The 20,600-nt window shown below is 34.5% G+C and overlaps 2 pseudogenes; one reads left to right on the forward strand and one right to left on the reverse strand.

Moving 5' to 3' along the window:
• The first annotated feature begins 310 nt into the window (after positions 1-310).
• LOC120115308 lies at positions 311-9,801 on the forward strand (annotated as a pseudogene).
• A 2,689-nt stretch (positions 9,802-12,490) lies between these two features.
• Positions 12,491-20,136, reverse strand: LOC120115327 (annotated as a pseudogene).
• Between the last annotated feature and the right edge of the window lie 464 nt (positions 20,137-20,600).

Below are 20,600 nucleotides of genomic sequence, written 5' to 3' on the forward strand. Positions count from 1 at the left end.
TCTTTGCTGGTGGATTAGAGCTTTTATTTCCTTGTGGACTTGTTATTTGTGATGTATGCATATTGTGGTTATAATTCAATGCTTATTGGGATTTAATGGTACTTACACTGACTCTTCACCTTGCAGACAAATACTAGCATGGCCAGTTCACTTGGAACATACTTCTTATCTCAGATTTCTTTATTATTCCTTGACGTGCTCAATGTATACAGCTAGACCTGATTTAGTTCAAAATGCAAGGTTGAGAATGGAAATGCAATAAACGCTCTTGCTAATATGGGCAATATGTTGTTGTAATGAATTGGACAGAATGTACAGTGAGCTTATATCAAGTAGTATTGCAGGAGGACCCTTTGCTTCAAAAACATCCTATGTGGAACTTCTACTGTGAGACTAACTTTTACAGACATCCTTACTTTTCTTTGCTCCATCCAAAAATTTCTCATTATTTATTGTTATTTATGAGGTAGATCTGTTAAGAGTGAGACTCTTAAGCTCATTGAGACATTTTTGGACAAAGCAAAAGATCGACCACAAATTGGGAAACAATTTATGCCCCCATGATGGATCCAGTTCTCGGTGACTATGCCAGGAATTTGCCCGATGCTAGAGAATCTGAAATTTTGCCACTTTTTGCGACTATAATAAACAAGTATGTTAACGATTTCATAGTCTTTCATATTTGTTAATGTACTATTTAACATGCATTGACAACTTGTTGAGTACATGAAGCACTTCTTGATCTTTCTGAGATTAAGGTTAGGATGCATTTCTTGGTAAGTGCTTATTATTGATTTTGCATGTCTTCTTTTTCATTTTTCTTCCAAGGCCCAGACGGCCAGCTAAAAAGTGATGTTGGAAGCTCTTGTTATCTTTGTACAGTAATCTTTCTAATGCTCGTGCCCTTGAAATTGTCATCCTTTTCTTATTCACTTAGCGCAAATAGTTTTACTATTTATGGTGTTTTATTCGCATATACACTTTTTCATTGGTGTATTGGAACTCTTCTAAGCTTTATTTAGATGTGAAATTATTAAGGTTAAGTGCAACATTCCCAAAACATCGCAAAATTTACCTTGTATTTATCATAATATTTTTTTTGTCAATTTTAGTATCGGATCTTGCGTATCTTATATTTTGGTTCTATTATTTGTGCATGAAGGTACAAAGCTACAATGATAGATGATGTTCCCCGTATCTTTGAAGCTGTTTTCCAGTGCACACTGAAGGTGAGTCTTTTATTTATATATTTATATTTATTTACTGCGTCTTGAAAAGGAATTCGATTGTTGGGCGTTAAGTCATGAGACTACCAGATCAAGCATGACAAGAAGTAATAAAATGTTGTATAGAACAAAGCTCCCTCAAAAACTGTATTCTGTTATTTTAATTTTTTTTAATGGTGGGATTTTTCTAGATCGTTTTCTCATTTACTTGAGATTTGACAAAATCTGGGTTCTTACTATGTGAGGATTCCTGATATTTCACATTTCATAAATGCATTATTTGATAATATTCTTGCTGAAAGTCTGATGTTGACGGCCAGTTAAAGCTAGTTTAGTCTTATGTTACTACAAATTGGTGTTGGAGTATGAAATGCACTGCTGCATTGCTATGTTGTTGTTACTTGTTGTGCATGAGTTTGTTAAGGAGCTGTTAAGATTCTGTTATGAGTTTCCTTATGTGAATTTACTTACATTGCGTGCTAAGCTGGCAAACGAGTTAGTTAGATTTGTTATTCAGCTTAGTATATAAGTACCTATTGCTAAGTGTAAAAAAAGTTTTACGTGTTTAATAAAAATGAATGAGAAGTTATCTTTTATTCTCTTTTTATTTTGCATTACATGATAGTTTAGTTGTTATCATAACATGGTATCAGTCGTCATTTCCTGGAAACGTGATCTTTGCTGCATTCTGTTGATTATCTGTTGAGTGGTGATAGTTATGGTTGACCCACAAGTAGTATCTCCGGTGAATTCCCCTGGGAATTCCTCGGTGTTTCCTTCTACTCTCTCCTGTGTTCAGCATATTCCCAAACATGACACGGTCAAACTTGCTGAAAGTACGTATTTGCTGTGGAAGCATCATGTAGCTCTTATTCCTGATGGTTATGGTTTGATGAAATATGTTACGCCTGATAGTGTTGTTCCAAATGAATGGGTTACAAATGAGTCTGATCAGGTTGAGGAGAATCCAACCTTTGTTGTGTATAGACAGCAAGATAGATTACTTGCGTCTTGGTTATTGACAACGGTTAGCGTTGATATTTTACCTCACCTTACATGACTCACGTCTTCTCTTTCTATTTGGAATGCAATAGCATGGTTGTTTGGAGCTAGGTCTAGTGCTAAAATTTATGCACTTAGACATACTTTGCACTCTCGACGAAAAGCATGATTGACTGTAAGTGAATATTTGGCAAAGGTAAAGTCTATATGTGATATGTTAAATGCATCTGGATGTGTTGTTACTGAGCAGGAGCAGGTAAGTGTTGTGCTTGCTGGATTATTCATGAAGTTTGAATCCATTATTGCGATTGCATCTCGTGATACTTTATCATTAGATGTACTTACTGAGATGCTTCTTGATTGTGAAGCTCGACAGAAGGCTTTTCTTAGTGATGGTATTTCAGCAAATATGGTAGTTCGATTGAGTGATTCCCGTGCTCGTGATGCTCCAGATACAATTTCTACTAATGAAGAGGTGTCTGAGAAGCAATATTCTTAGATAAGTGGGCAGCAAGGCAATAGCTATCGTGGGCATGGTCGAGGATGATTTAATGGTTCAAATCGACCTCAATGTCAGTTGTGTGGTAAGTTTGGTCACACGGTTCAAAAATGCTATCATCGATTTGATAGGGACTTTACTGGTGTTTCTACTGAGGCTATGCACAGTGATGCTTGGAATAAATCCTCGAGTTCAAATGCTGGTAGTCACTTATCTCACTCACCTACTCCTAGAATGCAAGCTTACACGCGTCTTATGGAATCACCTTATCCAGCTGGTTTGGTTTATCCATCTTCATCGTATCTTGGAGTTTCAGGACTATCAACTCTGTTTTATCATGGATTTCCATACTCCTCATTTGGATCTGTGCATGTGGATACTCGTTTTAGCTTATCCAACCCAAATGTGCCATCAGCAGCGTTTGTTTCTGCTTTGCCTGGTGCTTCTTCGAGTATGTCAACTCAGTTTACTGCTGCTGGTGCACTGTGGTATCCAGACACTGGTGCTACACATCATGTTTCGAATGATCTCTCAGTATTTGATTCAGGAACTACCTATACAGGTAATAACACACTTCTAATAGGTAATGGTAAGGGTGTTTCCATAAATCACATTGGTTAAGGCAGCTTGCAGACTATTTTCAAGCCATTGATTTTACAAAATATACTTCATGTTCCTGATATTAAGAAAAAACTATTATCAGTTTCTCATTTTACACGTGATAATAATGTGTTTCTCAAATTTCATCCATTCAAATGTTTTATAAAGGATGCTCAGACTCAGGCCATTCTGTTGCGAGGGAAGCTTACGGATGAAGGTCTATACCAATTGCATCCTAGTGTTGAAAAGGAGTCTAGCTACCTTGTTAATAATGTGTCAAGATCACAAGCACTTTTGGATCTGTGGCATAAAGATTAGGTCAAGTTTCTGTTAAGACTGTGAAGGTAGTTATGAAAGTTTGTAATGTGTCTTCTGATGCAAATAGCTTATCTCAACTTTGTACTGCTTGTTTGCAAGGCAAAGCACATAAGTTTCCCTTTTGTAATTCGATGACTGAATACACATCTCCTTTTTAATTAATTGTCTCATATGTATAGGGACCAGCTCCTTTCACTTCTTATGATGGCTATGTCTATTATATGTCATTCATTGATGTGTTTAGTAGACATACTTGGCTTTATTTGCTTAAGCTTAAATCTGAGGTGGGGCAATGTTTTGTTCATTTTTATAAGATGGTAGAAGTTCAGTTTGGTCAAAAAATCAAGGATTTTCAAAGTGTTGGTGGCAGTGAATATCAGGCCCTTTATGCATGGTTTTATGATCATGGAATTCAACATCGAATTTCATGTCCAAGTACTTCAGAACATAATGGAAAAGCTGAGAAAAAACATAGGCATGTGGTTGAAATGGGGCTAACTTTGTTAGCTCAAGCATATTTACCCTTGAAGTTTTGGAGTCATGCATTTACAACAGCTTTTTATTTGATAAATCGCCTACCAACTGATGTTCTAGGTGGTAAGTCACCTTTTGAGAAACTCTATCAAGCATCACCTGACTATTCTGACTTACGAGTGTTTGGTTGTGCTTGTTTTCTATTCCTGAGATCTTTTAATAGACACAAGCTGGAGTTTCTTTCTTGGCAATGTGTGTTTCTTGGATACAGCTATTCTCACAAAGGTTATAAATGCTTGAATGAAAATGGTAGAATTTTTGTCTCTAGGCATGTAGTTTTTTATGAGATAGTGTTTCCTATAATGTTTGTAAGGTGGCTGAAAAACACAGTGCTACTCATCATGTTTCTAATGAAGTCTTGCCAGTGATTGTTGTTTCACAAGATCATCAGTCTTCAGCTGAGAGAAGTTTTAATAATGATGAGCATGCAACTCTGGTTCACGATGCATGTGATGTTAATGGACAACATGTTTCCTCTATTCCAAATGTTGTTGCTAGTCCATGTATGACTAATATCCATGGTTATCAAAATCGGACCGGACCGGCCGGTTCAACCGGTTGAACCGTGAACTGGTGGCCTGTCCGGTCCGGTCTGGTTACCTCACGAAATCGGGCTGGCAATGAACCGGCTGAAAACTGGTAGAACCAGCTGAAAACCGGCAAAACCGATTTGAACCGCCGGTTCACTTTTTTTCTTTTAAAAAAATTAAACCAAACGACGTCATTTGTTCAACGAGCCAAGTCAAATTCGAGTATTGCTGAGCTCGACTCGAACTCGAAAACTTTAAAAGTAAGCTCAACTCGACTAAAAAACTCACGAGCTAAAAATTATCAAGTTCAACTCGAACTCGAAATATAATATTAAAACTTGAACTCGAAAATGCTCGAACTCGAAAAGGCTCGAACTAAGAAAAAATTTAGAAGTTCGATTGAAGCCTAAAATTTGAGCTCAATTGAAGCGAAAGAATAGTTCGCTCTGTGCTCACCAAAAGGCTCCATGATTTTGAATGTCAAATTACCTCTATTATTTATAGAAGTAAGTTGGGATGCTCTTCTATGTTTCTTAGCCATGAGGGATTGTTTTGTTCTCATATTTTTACTCTTTAAACTTTTGGAATGCTCTTCTATGTTTCTTAGCCATGCAGGACTGTTTTTTTTTAAATTAAACCAAATGACATCATTTATTATGATTTTATTAAGCCCCAATTTTATATTTTTGATTATAGTTATATAATTATATTTATTATTTCATATGTTTTACCTTAAATATTATGTTGTAGTTGATTTAAATCATTTTGTTTCACTTGATTTTATGGTTTTTTAATTTATATATGTTATGACTTATGATATTTTTATACCTTTTAATATTGTAAACTTAAAAAAAGTGTTACATATATATTAATATTGCTTTGAATATTATGTAAAATTAAAAAAAATATTTTATATAAAATCCGGTTCAACCGCGGTTGAACCAGTACCTTCACCGGTTCAATGTCCGGTCCGGTTTTAAAAACATTGCTAATATCAGTACAAATAAGCTAGTTAATGATGTTTTTGAATTGCCTAGCATTGGTAGTGAGTCATGCTTACATGAAATCATGCCTGAGTCAGCAGTTTCACTAGGCAATACTCATGTTCCCTCCTAATACAACTACTAATGTTCATCCTATGGTTACCAGAAGTAAAAGTGGTATTTGGAAACCGAAAATATTTCAAGTTGTATGTGTTATTAGAGAGCCTCAAAATATAAAAGAGGCTTTCACGTATCCACATTGGAAGGCTGCTACTCAAGAAGAATATGATGTATTAGTTCAGAACAAAACCTGGTCTCTTGTTCTTCTTCCTGCAAATAGGCGAGCTGTTGCATGCAAGTGGTTGTTTAAAGTAAAACGAAATGTTGATGGTTATGTGGCTCGATATAAAGCTCGTCTTGTAGCTAGGGGTTTTCTTCAACAACCAGGAGTTGACTTTCATGAGGTTTTCAGTCTAGTAGTTAAACCCTCTATAGTTCTTGTAATACTTTATCTTGCTTTGACTAATGGTTGGGCATTAAGACAAATAGATATTAATAATGCCTTCTTGAATGGAATTCTTACTGAGGAAGTGTATATGATTCAACCACCAGGTTATGAGCTAGGTGATGGGAACACTCTTTGTAAGCTTTATAAAGCCATTTATGGACTTAAACAAGCTTCTCGAGCTTGGTTTGAACTACTCCGTATATACTTGGAGTTTGAGGGATTTGTTTTAGCCAAATCTGATTCATCTCTTTATGTTTACAAGACAGCCACTAGTGTTATGTATTTTGTAGTGTATGTTGATGACATAATTCTCACTGGGAATAAATCTGATGAAGTGCAACTAGTTATTGACAAATTAAATGAGCAGTTTTCCTTGAAGGACCTTGGAACCTTGAACTAGTTTTTGGGTGTTGAAGTGTGTTATGACTCAGGTGATATTGTGTTGAGTCAGTGAAAGTATATTAATGATTTATTACAACGCAGTGGCTTTTCTAGGGCTAGGAGTATTCCTACGCCAATGGTGTCAAGTTGTAAGCTGTCGAGTAAGGGTGAATCCAGCTTTAAAGATGTAACTTACTATAGAAGTGTTGTTGGTGCATTACAGTATGTTGTCATTACTCGTCCTGATGTTGCATTTGCAGTTAATCGAGTATGTCAGTTTATGCAAGCGGCACTTGAGTCTCATTTTCAGGCAGTGAAGCGAATCCTACACTATCTGCAGGGTACCATTGATTTTGGTTTACGGTTTTCACCTTCCTCCAAATTAACGCTGATTGGATTTGCTGATGTTAGCTGGGGATCGGATGTGGATGATAGGCATTCCACATCTGGTTATTATATTTACTTTTCTGGAAACTTGGTCTCATGGATCTCTCGCAAGCAACAAGTGGTAACTAGATCTACTGTTGAGGCTTAATATCAAAGTATTGCATGTGCTGCAGCTGACATGAGATGGCTTTTATCTTTACTTTCTGAGCTGCATGTTGTTGTGCATGGTACACCTACCTTATGGTGTGATAATTCAAGTGTTGTTGGTGTATGTGTCAATCCAGTTCTTCATTCTAAGTTTAAACATGTGGAATTGGACTTGTTCTTTGTTCGAGAAATGGTTGCTACTGGAACACTGCAGGTTCATGAAGTTCCAGCAGTTGAGCAAGTTGTTGACATTTTCACAAAACCATTGTCTGCTCCTTTGTTTCTAAAGCATATACTATGGTTGCTAATTGTTCAACTCAAAGATAAGTCTGTGATTCTTACGTTGTGCAGTAAAACCATGATTGAGGATGTTGATGAATGCATATTGAAGTGTTGCAGGGTTGTTGAGAAGGGTGAATGTTGATGAATGCAAATTTTGATATGTTGGTTATGAGCTTTCAAGAGTTATCGAGTAGGGTGAATGTTGGAGTATGAAAAGCACTGCTGCATTGCTATGTTGCTGTTACTTGATGTATGTTGTTGTGCATGAGTTTGTTAAGGAGCTGTTAAGATTCTGTTATGAGTTTGCTTACGTGGATTTACTAAATTGCATGCTAAGCTGGCAAATGAGTTAGTTAGATTTGTTATTCAACTTAGTATATAAGCAACTATTGCTAAGTGTAAAGCAAGTTTTCTGTGTTTAATAAAAATGAATGAGAAGTTATCTTTTATTCTCTTTTTGTCTTGCATTACATGATAGTTTAGTTGTTATCATAACATTGGAGTGTGTGTCAGATACTCTTATGTGTCTGGTATGCTCAATTTCACCATGTTTTCTACATATATGGGAGATTGTAGCCTAATACCCGTGTTTGAATAGGGTTGGACACTCTTCTTCATAGAAGATAAAAAGCCCAGCGTAGCATAGTTTTATCCTTAAGTTGCTTTGCCTTAAATTTCATGTTACCATGACCTGTAGATGATAACCAAAAATTTTGAAGATTACCCAGAACATCGCCTCAAATTCTTTTCTTTGCTTCGTGCCATTGCCACGTATTGTTTTCCTGCACTTATTCAGTTGTCAAGTCAGGTTGGTGATGTATTTCTCCTTTCTGCAGATTACTATAGCTATCCTTTAATTAAAAACATGAAATATTTCTTTTAATTTTAAGGCCAAGAATGGATTATTTAATTCTTTTATCGTTCTGTTGGATGCTTGAAAGAGTTTCAATGTAACTGTTGTTTATTAATATTTATTGTTTTTCACGCATCTTCATCAGCAACTAAAGCCCGTTATGGATTCAATCATTTGGGCTTTTCGGCATACGGAGAGGAATATTTTAGAAACTGGTTTAAATCTACCATTGGATATGCTGAAAAACTTTCAGGTCTGCTAGCGGTGCGGTTTTTCGTATTTGATAACCGGGTTAATAAATGGGAAGATGCTGAGGTTTTGATAACTTGGCAGGCTTCTGAATTTTGTAACCAGTTCTACCGAACATACTTCTTGACAATTGAGCAGGAAATTTTTGCCGTCTTGACAGACATTTCACAAACCTGGCTTCAAGTTGCATGTCTTGATTTTACAGCAGTTGTTCTGCATGGTTAAGTATCTTACTTTGCCACGATTGCTGTGGTTTTGGATCCATGTTACTCTTTAGTTATTCGAGTTATTTTCAGGTGGAGAGTGGTTCATTGACTGAGCCCTTGTGGGATGCCGCTACGGTTACATATAAGTATCCAAATAATGGAATGTTTATTCGTGAGAACACGATTAAACTTCTTAGTACATCATCCCCTAACATGTCTGCAGCTGAGGTAAAATATCATGTTCATATGCAGTCAAATTATTTTTTTATCTACGCAGTTGATAATCAGATCTATGCGGTTTTTAGGTCACTCAATTTGTGAATGGACTATTCGAGTCGAGAAATGATTTGTCAACATTTAAGAATCACATACGGGACTTTCTTGTGCAATCTAAAGAATTTTCAGCTCAGGTAAAAGTTTCTAAGTTTAAAACCTTACTTATCCTCATTTTGCTTGGTTGAAGTAAAATAAGTTGATCAATGTAAAATATTTTCTTACCGTCTGATATTTCGTAATTCTTTTTCTGAACTTTTCATTTCAAAGTATAAATATTCAAAAAAATATTATTTTTCGTATTTAATATTAATATAATATTTTAGTATCATTTTAATAAAAAAAATTAATTATTAAAATATTTAAAATATATTTATTAATATTTTTAATAATATAATATTATGTTTTCAATATTATAATAACATACTCATTTATATTATAATAAAATATGATATCATATTTTTATTTTACTAATATACAATAGATTTTTAATAATGAATAATATTATTTATGTATTTGGTATTTGTTATTTGCAATAAATAATTTTTAAAAAATTTATTAACTTAAGAAAAATTGTTTACAAAATAACTTCCAAACCCGTTTTTCAAAAAATATTTTCGGCGAAACAAACATCTGACTAAATTTCTAATATCTGTATGTGGTTTGCATTTGATGACCGAGCTGACCATACTTTCTGCAGGACAATAAAGATTTGTACGCAGATGAGGTTGCCGTACAGAGGGAAAAAGAGCGACAAAGGATGCTTTCAATCCCAGGGCTCATTGGCCCAAATTAGATACAAGACGAGATGTTGGATTCGTAACTGTGGCTTATTTTGCCTTGGAAGGTAAATTTGTTAGATTTTGACAACACCCAAGAGACACCATTTTCACCCATTTTTCCCTTAACTTTGTCAAAAATGGTGGTCACCATAGCTAACAAGTGCGGCTGTAGGAGATGCCGCCTGTATGTCGAGTGGGTAACATGTAGAATATATAGGAGGTAGGATACATATATTTCCAAATCCTAACCCAAGTCGTATTAATGTAGAGTCTGTTTTGAGGTATTGGTAGATTCATTCAAGGGAACACCACCTCTGGATATTTTTACTCAAACGGATCAAAACTGATAATTTAAGTATTACATCCATTATTTACTCAAAATTCTAAAAGATTAATTTAGAATTAATTAATTGTAATAAGTGGAAAATGTATTACCTTATAAAAGGATATCAAATCTAAACAAAAGTCATGCTGAGAGCACTAACGAAAAAATATTTACTTAAATTACAATCTGGATTAATGTTTCTTTTTCAAATACTTGCCTAAACTATTCATAACTCTCGTATTTAGGGGTGTTTGGTTAGTGGAAAAGAACATTATTAAAGGAAATATTTTTTTTGAGAATTGCGCTCCCACATTTGATTCATGAAAAATATCATTATCATGAAATAATCTTTTCTCAATAATAGTATTTTTTTTAGTTAAAATGATGGAAATGTCATTACTTCCAAATTTTTAAGTATTAGACAATTCCTAATACTTTGGACAAGAATACCCTTATATTAATGAATTCTTTTTATAACGATCATTTTCAATTCTTATTTTTTTTACTTTACTCGAAATTATAAATATATTAATGATATACAAAAGGTTTAATTTAGTAAAATATTAATAAATTCATGTATTTACAATTATTTTATATTTTAAATATACAATATATTAATCATTTATAGTTTTATGAGGTAAAAAAAATATGATTGTAAAAATCTAATTATTTAAAATAATCTCTTATTTATTAAAAAATAGATCTTATATAATAAAAAATAATATTTTGTACACCTGTGATCATAATATTATTTTTTATATTGTATTATATTTTATATAAATAAGTATAATGCTTATGAAAATTATCTAAAAATATAAGTTTAATATACTAATTATATATTAAATATATTTTCACAAAATTTAGATAATATAACGATTAAAATATTTCTATAAGTTTTCATTTAAATATTTATAATTTAATAATAAAGTTAATTTTTTTTAAAATACAATATATAACAATAATAATTTGATAAAATATATATTTAAGTAATCTTATATTCCTCCAACCAAATATTGTAATTTTATATTCTTACTGAACAAATCAATCAAGGTAATACAAAATTCTCATAGTAATGTTACGTTTCAATAATATTATTCCCAAAGATAATCTTACCTTACGTGAACCAAACTATTCCCAAAGGTAATCTTACTTTCCGTAAACAAAATACTCCCTAAATGGAAAGCTCCAATGGCCTCTAGGAATCCACCCAAAACAAGTATTTGAACTTTGCTATAAGAGTCACAGTAATACTAGGTTTTCCTCCTTCGCTGCTTAAATCCGTTAACCGGAAGAACCCTCGGTTGAGTTACTTTTCACTTTAGAGTTTCCATTCAACCAGGTACAGATCGAAGGAGGAGCGAGGCAATCAACCCCTAAAATGACTAAATTATCATATATTTTAGATATCTTTTTTGTATTTTCTATTAATAACTTTTTTTACCCCTAGAGTTTTATGAGTACATCTTCGGATCTCCCCTTCAAATTTTTGAAATTCGCTTCCATAATATAAAATCTTATATCAGTCCATGCATTACCATAAGTCCGTCAAATAAAATCGATCGAATAAACCCAGGTACCTGAACCTAAGGTCCTAAACAATTAAGGATGGTAATTGGTAAGAACAACAATTGATATAAAATGGGACAAAAATGAAAGTAAAGCAACGACTAAAGAAAAATAAATTCCAGGCATGCACTGCAGATAAGAAAAACTCATGTTAATTTACCAATAGAAAAGAGCAACAAACACAGATTCTAAAATTAGAATGATTTTCAACGTCAAACTCGCAAAACAAGAGCAAATGAACAATTCACCAAATCTTCGTTACATCACAGAATTCAGTAAAATTATCAGCCATAGAAACACAAATAATCATAATTTAGGCTGACAAAAACAATTAGCCTGGATCCATATTGTTCCAACACATTTTTTTGCCTAATATGAAATAGCCATATGAACCAATTAATGGGGAAAACCACAACAACATATATATATTTGAATAGAAGCAGCTAGTCTTATTAAAAAAGTGAACATTGAAAATTACAATAAGGATTTACAACTATCATCGTAAACTAAATAAATAATTTGAAAAATTTTCTATAATATTGAAACTAGTCACTTTAGATCATATAAGGACCATACATTGAAAAAGTTAAAAACTCTTTTTGTTTTACACAGATTTAGTACAGTTGGATGAGTGAAAATAAATGGCTGAGATTTACAATATGAAATGAAATGAAAAGATATTTCCTGGGAAAAAATGAGTTAATCTCAAACATCTATTTTCACCCGTCCAAAAATTCTAAATCTATGTAAAACTAAAAGAGTTTTACATGTAAGTAGATCTTAACCCATATATACATATATATATATATATATATATATAATATGTATAAAAAATGCATAAATATATAAATATCCAATGCAGGAAAAAGGGAAACACAGAGAAAGGCAATAACCTGGTAAATCATGGCCTTCTTCTGGAGAAGGAAAAAGCTAGGTCTCAGCTAGAAATGAAGATACTTTCTGAATGTGAAGCATTGTACCAAAATGATGCCGTTAAAGATCAAAGGGTTTTCATCTTGGATCCTACTTTGAGGTTTTCCAAAAATGGGATCCCAAAATTATGCATGGAATCCTGAATACTTCTAGCTTCAGGTTCCTTTCCTGCATACTTGTAAAAATGCACAGCTGCACTCATGATATACCTATCTGGTTCTGCAGTATCCATGATCTTCTCAAAGAAGCTTATGCTTTTTTCCACCAATCCATAGTCAAAATAACATCTTAGCATGGTTCGGTAACATGCCTGGTCAGGAGTTATACCAGTTGTAATTAGTTCCTTATAAACTCTCTCTGCTTCCGTCGTCATCCCTACTTTTGCAAAAGCATACAATAAAAGGTTAAAATGAGCACAAGTTGGCAGGATGCCGTTTTTTCTCATAGAAGTTATAGTTATCTCCGCTTCTGCATATTTCAAACACTCAGTATAAGCCTGAAGAAGGGAAAGATAGGCAGACGAGTCAGGTGAGGGGCCATCTCTATGCATGGCTTCAATAAGTTTCTCAACTTCATCACATAGACCTGCACTGGCATATATGTTGATCATAATTTTGTAGCTTACCTGCATTTCCCCAGAAGGCAACAGTAGCACCAAATGAGTAGATCAATAGTTCAAGTAGAACTTTTGTTTAAACTGAGATTTAACAAATTGATAGGATTTTTCTATGTATGGATTCATGTATGCAAACATAGATAACGACACACACTTGCACCGTTTTTATATGGTGTCACATGCTTCAATCAGGATTTTCAATAGCAAAAGGTGTTAATGTATTGACAAAGGTTATCATAAAAAATCATCCTCAAGCATTATTCACAACCAAATGGTATTCAAGGTTCTTCATACTTATTTAACAGTGAGATAAGCATACCATTCCGGGATTTATCCCCTCTTCTCGCATTTTAGCAAACAATGAGGCAGCTTCATCCCTTTTACCTGCAAAACAATTAAATTATTAACGACGATGTAACAAGGAAATCTAACTGCTGTCACGATCATCTAGCAGGCATATATCATCAATAATCCCATTCAGGGTAAATTTGACCAACACTTCCCTTAAAAGGCTTTACAGCAAAATGTTCAGCAGCTAGTTTTTCATAATGTTTCTATGAGCAGCTAAAGAGTGGACAAAATGCTGGAAATATTGATATTAGCATCAGCTTTCTTCTTGTCATAAAAACATAGCAAACTACGAAGAAGCCAGGAAATAAAATGCACAATCTACTTCAACTGCAATATGTGCATTTTAAAACGCATGATATTCATATGGCTACTACATAAACATATGAAATACATACATATATATACTATGGCTATAACTATGAATCAAGTCAATCAAATTTAAGATAATTCTACCAATATATTGGAAGACCTATAAAACAATCATAAGCAGCACCTAATTCCCCTCTTAAATGACAATAAATTGACAGCAAGAATGAAAGAAGTAAAGGACAGAGGCAGTTATAAAAGAGAGAAATGAAGTTTGGGAGATATGGAAAGGAGAGAGAGAAAAAAGAATTCATGATAATTTCACAATCATTTAATTCTTTCAAGCATTTTTTCCCTTTTTCACTTAAACAGATCCATATAGAAGGTATGACCCTAGAGCCTTGAAACTTACAGGGTTAGGATTCAGAAGTTAAAATTGTAGGAATGAAGAGTTTCAAGGCAAACCTAAAGAGCCATTGGTATAATATTTCTATTTTGTTTGCTAGAGTATAAAATTGCTAATTAATATTTTCAATTTGTTTTCACAGAGAAGAGAGAACATTACCAGCCTTCCCATAATAGCTAATGAGATTCATATATGCCTTCTCATCCAGAGTCATGCCCAAGCTGCGAGCAAGGTTGAACATCTCCACTGCCTTGTCCAGCTTGTGACCTCGTCCATACACACTGCACGAAACAGCTGCAACTGTCACATCGACATTCAATTATTGACAAATAATTTTTCGGTGGTCAACTTCTTACCTAATCAATGTGTTACAAGTCTGAATTGATGAAGCAACTCCCTTGGAAAGCATATGCTCATAAATTTTGGTTGCAAAATGTAATTTACCTATAAAATTTGAACTAATTATTGTGAGCTTTAACCTGTGGGATCGTTAATATGTAGTGAACCAAGAACGTTTTAAGCAACCTGCTTCTAACACTGCCTTGATGAATGTATTGTATGCTACAGTATCAAGTTCCAAATTGTTCTGAAAACAAAAGTGTATCATCTCTTCAGCCTCTTGATGTTTTCCTGGAGAAAGATTAATCTTGTTACTCGCTGAAAGAGATGCAGTATATCAGTGACAACAGCATATTAAACAGACACACAAACAAAACCACACGGTTGCTTGACACTTTAGATTAGCACACCAGCACACTATCATGACATTACAATCTCTATAAACTAATAGGCAGTAAAGGATAAAAAACCCTCTAAAGTCTTAACAATTTTTTTGACAACAAAAAAGGATTTCTCTAAACAATATTCCAACCACCCTTGCACTCTTCAACTTTAGAAGCTAAATTCCAAATATGATTGTTAGGTATAGCTCTTATGTAAATCATTGAAGAATTTTATAAGTAATCAATCTACCAAAACTTTACGGATGTTATATGCAATAAACATTAAAGACATTCCGAATAATGAACTTTGAGCCCTAATTATTTAATTACTCAGGAGATTCTCACATAAACCATATGCTATTACTTTTTTTATAAGAATTGAAGGCCATGTTAAAAAACCCCTTCTTGATTACAAGAGCTTGTAAGGAAGCTCTTTAATCAATGGAAGGAGGAAAACAGTGCCTTAGAATTTCATTCAACAACTGAAATTACATAAGATACAGCTGGAGAAACACCTCCTTTAAAAAGAGAAAAACACAAGACACCCGTACATAACCAGATACAACAACACTGACTTAGGCTAAACCAACTAAGATAGGCAGCAGTCTCTGAATAGTTTACCTATTACTAATCTACCGCCACCCTTACAGACTCTTAGCGTATGCATAGCCCGAGAAAACACAAAACAATTAAACAATAAACCTACAAACAATCAACCAATCCCCTGCTTAGCCAACTTGTCAGCCTCCATATTACAGCTCCTAGAAATCCATCTAAGAACAACGTCCAAAGAAGAAATGAGACCCCCAATTTCCTCCACCAGATCACTGAAGTAAGTAGGAGCAGAGTGCTGGTTAAAAATCCATTCCACTGCACTTTTAGAATCACTCTCAACAATAAGTCTTCCCTTCTTAGCCCAATCAGATGAATCGAAAAAATCAATTCCCTCCTTAATAGCTTTCAATTCTGCCAAAATAGGAAGAGTAGGCCCTACTGCTGTAGAGAAAGTGGCTAAGGTAGAGCTGTTTGAATCTCTTAAAATACCTCCAATTCCACCTTTCAGCCCATCCCCTGTTACTGCCCCATCCACACCATATGCTATAACTTGATGATCCCTCGAAATACTAGAAATGTTTTGTTTGTTTGCGGAAGTATATAACAAATACCAAAATTAGTCAATGAGTTGACAACTTTGCTGATGGCAATGGCACCTAGATCATGCCCCTTTTTGAATGCTTCTTTATACAATGAATATGCCACCTCAGGTTTACCGCATTTAACATATGCATCAATCATTGAGTTATATATCAATTTCCCACAAGTGGGAGAATCTGCAACTGCAGCAAAGGCATATTCGGCCTTCCATATAAACCAATAATAGATGCAATTGTTGCATCATCCACACTGCAACCTAGCCTGACAACTTGGTCATTAAGAGCTTTCACTTTGGATATGTCACCTAATTCAAGAAATCAAAATCAAAACTCAAGTGAAACACCACACTAAGTTGTGGCTTCAATCACACAAGATGGACAAATAAACAAAGAAAGTTGCTAAGAAGTTGAATTAATACAGACATGCTATCAGCTGTCTCAAGCAGCAACTTTAATGCTTTTTCCAAATTATTCAAATCCTTACATTCCAAATACAGCCTTAGCAAATACCCAAGAGCTGTGGAATCAAGTTCGTCAGAGGTCACATTGCCTTTGACTTTCTGATGTCGAAGGGATTCTCCACACATGGCTTTAAAAAATGTTTGAATAAACTTGTTATATCTATATGAATCATCAATAACCATCTCTTTTGTCAATCGTTCACTGTCTTCTCGCATCCCCTCCTTGCAATATAATCTTACAACTGTACTATAAAGCTCCTCGTCAAAAGCTACTTGATCTTTCTTTATCTACACAATAAATTTCTTGGCCCTTTCTGTCAAGTTAAGTTTAAGATACAATCTGAGCATGTCATTGCATGAACCAGAATCTGGAAGTCCAGTCTTGGCTAAAGCCTGAAATGTAACTTCAGCAGAGTCCAGATTTTCACTCATGAGATAACATTGCAACGAAACAATATAAGCAAATCTTGAGAACCAAACGTCTCTAGATTTCATCATTTGAATAATATCGAGAGCCTTCTGAGGATTGCCTGAATTAAGATGAACTTGTGCCATTGCTAAATATGTTTTCTCATCACGTAGTTGGCCAAGCCGATCAATCTCTTCAAATGTTTTTGGGCATCTCATAAAGCCTAAGTTTTCCATATATTCTAATTAGCAAGCCATATAACTTCATCAACTGCAATTTTATTTCTTTCCATCTCTGTAAAAAGAGATAGAGCTTGTGAATAATCTTCTTTCTTATAATACAGAGTTAAAAGTGAAGCACATGTGTGGTTGCTTGGAACTATTCCCCTGGATCTCATATCTTCGTATAATCTTAGTGCATCCTTCGAGTTACTATCTTTAGTGTGAGAACTAATAAGCAAGCAATAAGTTGCTTCCTCAGGTACAAAGTCAAGTTTCTTCATCTCATCAAAAGCCTTGAAAGCCTCTTCACAAAGACCCCCTTTAACAAGCGAGCTGATTACTACTGTGTAAGTGAACCTGTTAGGTGCCACCCCTTTATCAACCATCTGCCTCCATAAATCAATGACCTTTTCATGGAGTGATTTCTTTTGCAAAGAAGACAGCATAAAATTGTAAACAGAAGTTGACACTGTGATGCCCCTTTCTTCCACGGCATAATAAAATGACTGCATAGCCTTGTGTCGTCCCCATCTAGCATATGTACAAAACATGGTACCACAAGCTACTTCATCGGGTTCACATTCCGCTTCAAGCATCTCCAGGAAGGTCTGTTCAGTCAGTTTGATTTTCCCCACTTGCCCGTAAGCACGCAAAACAATAGTATAAACAATAACACTCGGGCGATAGCACAACTGTTCAAGCAAAAATCTATAATTATAATCTATTAATGTTCAATGTTTCCTAACATAGCAACATAATTCCTTTGCATCTCTTTAAAGCTAAACATAGCACAATTAATAGCAAAAAACATAAAATATAGAGTTTAACCTTCTCTAGTTGAAAAACACAATGTTTTACTTGTATAAGAAAATTTCAATAGAAAATATATAATATGGAAATTTTATATTTTCAGGGCGATTACCCCACCCACCCCGCTCAGTCCATTCCTGGCTACATATGTTTAACATTTACAATGTTAAATTCAAGCAAATATGATTTTGAAAAAAACAAATACTAATACTTAAAATGCACGAAGCATACAAGTATCATAAAAACTAACTAAAACAACAAACCTGCAACTTCATCCAAGAAAAGAAATCCCTAACTTGCCTCCAATTTTTTTATTCTTTCAAAACGACACACATTTCCCTAAAGTTCAACTTCCCAACCAAACTCCCCATCACCCTCCTCACATCAACTTCCCCTTCTTTTCTCTGCCCCATCGCTCTGACAGCCCTTATCGCCGCCACGACGTGCTTCCCATACAACTCCCCGTTCCTCTCATCTTCCAAATACTTCACCATCTGCTCCGGGGTTCTCTTTATACATTTCGGAGTCATGGCACGTGGACCTTGGCTACGCCTCAACGCACTCAAGTATTGAGCCTTCTTCTTTATGATTCGACGCGCGTTGTCGTCGGAAAGTGGGTTTTTGGATTTGGGTCTGGGTTTTGCGGGTTGCCATCGCTGAGGGAAAATGGGTCTGTGCGGACTGAGGAATGGATGCGAAGTTTGAGGTTCGTGGAGGGTGGTTTGGAGAGAGGATGTCATGTACCAGTAAGCAGAAAAGAAAATATAGAAATAGAAAAGGAGAATAGGCAGTAGATTAAGAAGTTTTTAAAATATTCAGGATTATATATCATTTTAACGTTTCACACACTCTCTTATTTATAATTTTAATTCTTAGAACCGGATAAAATTGATTAAGGTTTGGGGCGTCCTTTTTTCTCTCAAGTTCTGCGCAATATTCGGTTATCTTTGTGGTAACATTCTCATTCCCCGTATCTTAACTCCACCCTTTCCTTGATAGAGGAAAAGAATGGTAGAGATGGATTGTACTGGAGAGGAAGGTAGAGTTGAGGGAGTCCATGTATTTAGTGTGCTTTAAGGGGAAATGGAAGTAATGTTACCTTCCGTTTGTTTACAAGGAAAATAAAACTGCTTTCACTTTTCAGTCAGTTGAGCGAATCCATTGTGATTAAAAATGCGTGTAGAATCTTTAAATTGTTTAAATAAACTCATATTATTTTTTAGTCATTTCAAAAAATATAAATTATGTATTTAGTATCTAAATTATTAATTTTGATATGTTTTAGTATTTATACTTTTAATTTTTTTTAAATCATACCTAATGTTTAGTTTTGTCTTATTTCAGTACCCCACCCGTTAAAAACTTAAATCATTTAGTACCTAAACTTTCAATTTTTGTAACCCCTAGACCCGACCTGGGAGTTACGACCGAATCTATACGACCGAATCTAGACGATCACATATCGTATTAAAAAATTCTTTTCATATTTAAAATGCAATCCAAATCCATTTCAGTAAATAAGGAAAGGAACATGTAACAGTAAAATACTGAAAATAATCATCATAAGAATCCATGTGGTAAATATACAATGATAACGACATAGGGATACAAAATATCGATAATACAGATACATAGACAATAATAAAATACGTGTCACCCAAAATATAGCAGAAAAGACGTGTAGAAATATACAGAGATACAAAACGGAGAATAGTCGATCCTCTTGACTCCAAGTCTGCTAGCCTACTGTCGAGTAGTATCTGAAAAGTTAAAAGAATTTAAGAATGAGCTAAAACCCCAGTGTGTTCCTTACAGTGTATAAAAGCATATAAATAAAATACTTCAGTAAAAGTTACGTATAAAATAGGTTTTGAAAACATGAACACTACTCGAATAGCCTCTACTTTACTCAGATCCACCCGAATACCCTCAGTAGATACGATATCTCCTAGAAAAGTCACCTCGTTAAGCCATAACTCACAGTTACTCAACTTGGCAAACAACTTATGCTCACTCAAGGTCTGTAGAACAATCCTCAAATGCTCATCATGCTCTGTTTCAGTATGGGAATACTCCAATATGTCATTTATGAACATGACTGCAAACTAGTCTAGATAAGGTCGAAACACCCTGTCACATCCCAAAATTTATTTGAAATTTATTTAAAATTAAGTAATTATTTTTCTAGACTAAACTATAAATTTTTAAAACTTCTGAGCTAAATTCGAAAGTTTGGGAAATTCAGGGACTAGACCTTTAATTTACACATCCTAGCATGTCAGCTAAAATAAAAATAAAAGTGAGATAAAGGGTTAGCCAGGCTCGAACCCATAACCTAGGTTATGGCCAGCTATGCCCCTATCAACCAGCCTAAGCCCTATTTGTGTTTAAAATATTAAAACGCATATTTTATTTGTTTTGTTTTCGGGTTTTAATACTCAAAATTAAAACCCTATTTCCCCCGTGATTCAACCCTATTTTCACCCCAAATTTAACCTAACTACCGTACCCTCTCACGGATCCACTCCGATATGGCATTGTCAGCGTGCGCCGTGACCGA

The sequence above is a fragment of the Hibiscus syriacus genome, unplaced genomic scaffold (assembly GCF_006381635.1).
Source record: "Hibiscus syriacus cultivar Baekdansim isolate YM2019G1 unplaced genomic scaffold, ASM638163v2 tig00110263_pilon, whole genome shotgun sequence".
NCBI lineage: Eukaryota > Viridiplantae > Streptophyta > Magnoliopsida > Malvales > Malvaceae > Hibiscus > Hibiscus syriacus.